The sequence below is a fragment of the Poecilia formosa genome, unplaced genomic scaffold (assembly GCF_000485575.1).
Source record: "Poecilia formosa unplaced genomic scaffold, Poecilia_formosa-5.1.2 Scaffold2541, whole genome shotgun sequence".
NCBI classification, from domain to species: domain Eukaryota; kingdom Metazoa; phylum Chordata; class Actinopteri; order Cyprinodontiformes; family Poeciliidae; genus Poecilia; species Poecilia formosa.
This window is the reverse complement of record NW_006802480.1, coordinates 1-6147: the sequence shown is the minus strand read 5'-3', so window position 1 is coordinate 6147 and position 6147 is coordinate 1. Positions and strand designations below refer to the sequence as shown.

Below are 6147 nucleotides of genomic sequence, written 5' to 3'. Positions count from 1 at the left end.
TGTGATTACAGTATGCTACAATTACACTTTTGGTTTCTTATAATTGCTAATGAAGTACACTTTTTAGTTACTTAATGTCTTATTATTCTGCTTTGCCACTTTGTACATTATATGCTTCACACACTACAGTATTGCAAACACATCAAGGCTACCAGAACACAGAAGGATTATAACACACTTTCCAGGTGAAACAAATTACATTGTGCTTTCAATATATTCACATTTTGCTAACACTTTATTTGGTAACACATTCGAACATACATATATGTGTGTGTGTGTGTGTGTGTGTGTGCGCGTGCGCGTTTGTTTGTAATACCTTGTGGGGACAATTTTCCTGACATATACCTGGTCCACACGAGGGGAAACCCTGTTTTTGGGTCAGGGGTCAGATTTAGGGCTAAGGTTTGAATTGAGTTTTGGTTAGGGTTAGGGTTAGGTAAAGGGTAAAGGTAAGGTTTAGGCTGTAGAAATGAATGGAAGTCAATGGAAAGTCCCCACAAAGATAGCAACACAAACATGTGTGTGTGTGTGTGCGTGCGTGTGTGGGTGCGCCTGGGTGTGTGCGTGTGTATGTTCATGCCAGACATGTCCCATTCTTTATCAGCAGAATCCAGACTTGTTGAGCATGACATTTCAGTTTAGAAACAGCCACCAGGATCCAATCATTCAGGCACCTTCTCAGTATTTGGTACACACCTCCAAATGTACAAGTTTCAGAGCAGACATATGAGCAGCCTAACACGCATACCAGCACTCTATTGACAGATGAAATGCAGCATCATTTTGGTGTGTTTATAAAATGGAAATGGAACAACAACTGAGGTACAAAAAATAATACTGTACCTTAATACCTTTGGATAATTTTCTGATTTATTTTTTATCATTTCTACCCAGGTCTGTATTGTGATGGTGTTACCTTTGATATTGTAACTTTGGAGCATGGCTATATTTGGAGAAAATGGTGAGTTTTCATAATCTGATAGATCTGGAGCAACATGGAGAGGGCACATTCTGCCAAGTCAACATGTAACAATCTGGCAAACTGCTTTTAAACAAAAGCTGCCATTTTAAAAGCTGCTTAAGTGATCACAGTTATGAAGCTAGTTTTTTGCACTTTTTATACAGCAATTGTACATTTCTCCATAAACATACATGTTTTTCTGTTGAAATGGAAGACAGTTAAGTCCAAAATTATTCATATTGCTAATTTCATCCAAAGTAGAAATTTGTTTTTGATTGGAAATGAGACAGTAATCTATCAAAATGTTACAAAATATTGTAAAAGTGGTGTCAATATTTGAATAAATAATATACGTTATTTTGTGCTTATGAAATAACTGCTGTAAAATTTAAATATGATTCACAATGAACTATTGCATAAGCAGACATGATTGAAATATTATTCCCAATATTAGTTTTAATGCCAGATAATTCCTGACAGAATTGTTTTACTGTGTATGTGTATGGAAAGGTTTCTGGAGGTGTTGAGGTACATCTCCAATACATGTAAAATAGTTTATACATCTCTAAATATCTGTATCCAACTATCGGCCATATATAATGTCTGTGTTTTCTACAATGCCTAAAAACAATTAACAGTTAAATGAGAAAGTGATTTGCTGGGATCAGGTTATGGTCCTCTTCAGGACATTAAACTTTCCCAGTCATAATAAATGTTGTACTCTAGGAGAGTGCACCAGGTATTTGGAGTATTTGAGCATAGCATAGTGTTTTGAGTTTTTTGCTTTATGAACTTGGGAGAGAAGGAATGGGCTGAAAACATAGCCGATAAGATGCATTTTGAGTGCAAGCTCGAATTCCACCCAGATTAAAACTGAAGAGCAAACAAACAAACTTCTCACAGAAAGTCCTCTCTTACCTTTACAGTAAGGATGTCCAAATGTTTTGCCATAGGAGCCCAAAATGTCTAGTTGAAACTACTTAGGGATTCACAACATTTTGTATTCTTATTCTTTTTTTTAGCATTATTGCAAAGACTTACTGTTTTCATTTCTACCTCCTCAACAATAAACATACAATGTTACACTGAAACAATCAAAGTAGTTAGATTTCTGTAGAAAAGGCATCTGTAAATCATTGTAGATTTGAAACTGAAAAAGGGTGTTGGAGGTTTGTTCAGTTTAAAAGAAAAAGGCATAAAATATCCAAAATTTTTTGAGTTAGATGCATCCATTTATTAGTCTTGGAAAAATGAAGCAAGAGTAAGCCAGAGTATTGTTTCTTATTGCGGAAAAGACATACCAAAAAAAATCCACAAAAAAATGAATAAGTATGAATGTTTGTGGTCCTATTTAATATTGAGTTTAAAGTAAAAACATGGCTGATAAAAGATAAACAATTTGCTTTGCGCTGTATATTTTCCATTTTCAGGAGATTTTAATTTGTCTGTTTCTACTTTAAAGGGCCTTGCATCAGTGAACACTGCACCCTAGCATTTTTGGACGCTGCTGCTTTAGTGATTTTGATACTAACTTATACACTTTTGAAAATTTTAATATGAAAATAAAATCATCCCACTTTTACAACCTGTCACCAATTGTGCCTCAGATGCACTGAAATAAAAGATAAAAAATTGGCATGACTTCCTTAGGTCATCCTTGTGAAATATTTTTGGTACAATTTGGTCAAACATATCAAGCCCTTGACCCAGAAGTCATTAAACTTTCTTCTGCTGTGGAGCATGTTTTTGCAAATGGTTAAAAATACAATCAAGTTATAGAAACAGGAAGCATGGTAACACTTTATTTGACAGGGTCAAATAAAGTGTCATGACAGTCTAGTGTCATGACAATAAGACTGTCATGACACTGTCATAAACATGACATAACGCCTGTCATAAACATCAGTACGTCTTCATGAATATTTATGACTGTTGTCATAAAGTGTCATTCGGTAAATCATGACATTATTCAAAATGTCTGATATGACAACTTGTCATGAACCTAGACAAAAATGTCCTTAAGTGTTATTACACTGTTAAAATCTTTAACAAAACATTAATTAATATTTACCCTACCTGAAATTAAGCAAAACAAGTAGGACCAACAATAAAGATGCATTAAGCTTTACTACACTGTCAAATGATTTAATAAGAGTCATTAATAATTCCTTTTACATGAAGTGGAACAAGTAACACCAGTTATGAAGATGTCATTAAGTGTTATTAAAGTGTCATTAAGTAAATTGAAAAATGTAGCAACAGTTATGAAGATGTCATTCAGTGTTATTACAGTGTCACATGTTATGCTAACAGAATCATTAATATTAAGTCTTACCTCAAGTGAAGAGGAACACACTGAACTACTTACAACTACCATCATAGCTGAAGAACAAACCCTTTGTACATTGGAATAAAAGAAAAGATTAATTATTCTTCAAACAGAAGGTATAACATCTGGTCAGTATATTGTAACTCTGAAATACTGATTGAAAAATTAAACAGAATTACTTATTCTTTAACTTAAGAAAATGGGTTCTTTCAACAGTCCTAACATTTTTTTTTTTTTTTGCTTTGATTGTGTCATCCATCTCCTTTGTTATAGCTTTCCTGTAACACTCTGAAAACAGGGAGATCTTCTTGTCTTCATTTCCTGGAAGCAGCTCTGGACACCATTAAGGTGTCCAGAAATGCTCAAAAATTGTAGCTGTTCTTGCAATAGTTGTGGTCAGTGTTAATCATGGTGAAAGCCTTTTCATGAATTCTAAATTGGTGAATCTCTTCTGGACATTCTCTTAGTGGGTGATGACTCAATTCATTGTGGTCACCTAAAAATTGAATAAAAACAAATAAACAAAAAACAACGTGATCTTAATTCAGCATTTATTTAAGTACCATTCCAAAAATGTCCCTTCCTGCACACTGTCAGAATGGTAGACTGGCAGACAAGTTAACATGACTGGTTGTTATAAAGTGCAATACAATTATTTCCTAACACAAGTAGCATAATGACTATAGCTGAACAAAATTATTCTGATCAAATATTTGTTTGGCAGAAGTTCATACAGACTACCACTGTTATTATTCAGATTGCATCATTTAATGCATAGTTTTAGGCACATGAGTATCTATTCACTTAATGAACATTTGAAAGCATTTCCAATCAGATACTCTGGTATGTTTGCAAGAAGTTTATGAATAAATAAATAGATTAATCACCAGTTTTACATTTGACAAAAATTTGTTGTCTAAAACATAACTTATTAACTCTGGTGGATATTGATTCCTGCTTTCCCTACCCTAATTACCTGTCCCCGCCCACCCCCCTTTCATCTGGAGAAAATAGTAACACAAAAATGACTTACCTAAATTTCTTGGGGAATATTACATCTGCTTCTTTCTCTTTGGTCAAACAGGGACTTTTTTCTCTGGTGCCTGGTCCTTATCATCATCCTCCACAACGTAGCATGTCTTCATTAGCCACATTTGTTCCCCCACCCCCCGCCATGTGTCCTTAGGATAAAATTGTTCTTCATGTGGCTAAGGTCGGCAAAACAAAGAACACAAGAATCATGTCACATCAGCCAAGTTGCTAAATAATGCGCATAAATAATGCCCATAAATAACTTTGACTAACATATTAGCTTTAAATTTGCTAGATTAAAATTGGAGGGAAAAACCTTAAACTACAAAAATGGATAGATTAATTGTAATCACTTATAATATAAATGGAGTAAATAATGCCATAAAGAGAAATAAAATTCTGACCCAGCTGAAAAGACTGAACTGCTCAGTTGCAATGCTTCAGGAGACCCACCTTAGTGAGACAGAACATACAAATCTCAGAAAGGCGTGGGTGGGGCAGGTTTACAGTGCTTCATGTGAGAGGAGCAGGCAGAGAGGAGTTGCCATCTTATGTCATAGATCACTAGGCTTTGTGTTAGGGAACACTTATGTAGACAAAAAGGGACGCTACATTTTGGCTGTAGGTACAATTAGAGGGGTGAGAATATCCTTCTTAAACATTTATAGACCTAATAAAGATGATCCTAGCTTCTTCAAGGACATTTCAGCTCTTCTGACAACAAAAGCTGACGGATTTATAATAGCTGGAGGGGATTTCAAATGTGTGATGATCCACAAAATCGATAAACACCCATATGAACAGAGACCAGTGCCCCAGAAGGCTAAATCCTGCCCAGTTTGATTGAATTAATTGCTCGTCCTACAGACCAATATGTGATTTGAAACTTTTAACTATAATACTGGCAAGTCAAATTCAAAAATGTATCCACACAATAATTAAATCAGACCAAACAGGGTTTATAACAGGTCATTAACCTTAACGAATAAATAATATCAGGAGAACCTGAAATGCGATCTCGATGGCGAGACAAAAACAGGATCCTTCAATGCTTCTAACTTTGATGCTGAGAAGGCATTTGATAGGGTGGACCGGCAGTATCTGAAGCACACACTGGAAAAAATGGGATTTCATAGAGATTTTATCAAGTGGATTAGTGTGCTATATTCTGGACCCACATCCAAAGTACAGGTGAATGGATACTCCTCAAAGAAATTTGGTTTAAAAAGAGGAACTAGGCAGGGATGTCCTCTTTCACCTCTACTATTTGCTATCAGTATCGAGCCCCTAGTAGAAAGAATACGGTCAGACCCTAGAATCTGACCGAGTAACAGCATTTGGAGTACCCATAAAACCTCATTGTATGCAGATAACATTATTCTGTATATTTCTAACCCTCTGAGCTCAATCCCTAGGCTTATGACCGGTTTAAAAGAGTTTGGAGAAATCTCACGCTATAAAATTAATGAAACCAAGTCTGACGCTATGATGTTGCTGGGCAAATGGCCTACAGGCTTAAATAAAGAAGTCACCTTTAATTGGTCCAAGAGGGGATTCAAATATTTAGGTGTGATGATTACACCACAAACCTTACATCTATTTAATGGAAATTATGGTAGCTTGATCGCACAAATAAAATCAGACCTGACTAGAGATTCTTCCTCTGTCCCTTTTGGGCAGAATATAAACTCCCACAATAGAAATTATGGGAGTAAATGAATTTACTCCCACAATTAATGTATTTATTTCAGGCACTACCTATTTGGATACCTGCCCCCACTTTTAAAATTTTGGATAAAATTATTAATAACTTTATTTGGCAAAG

General features: G+C 35.2%; 1 long non-coding RNA gene across 1 annotated transcript; it reads left to right on the top strand.

The window, feature by feature from the left end:
- Window positions 1–638: 638 nt before the first annotated feature.
- LOC107835444 (uncharacterized) lies at window positions 639–4106 on the top strand. Its single transcript, XR_001661257.1, has 3 exons — window positions 639–822; window positions 895–961; window positions 3564–4106. It is a non-coding gene; the product is annotated as an uncharacterized LOC107835444 (long non-coding RNA).
- The last annotated feature ends 2041 nt before the right edge of the window (window positions 4107–6147 follow it).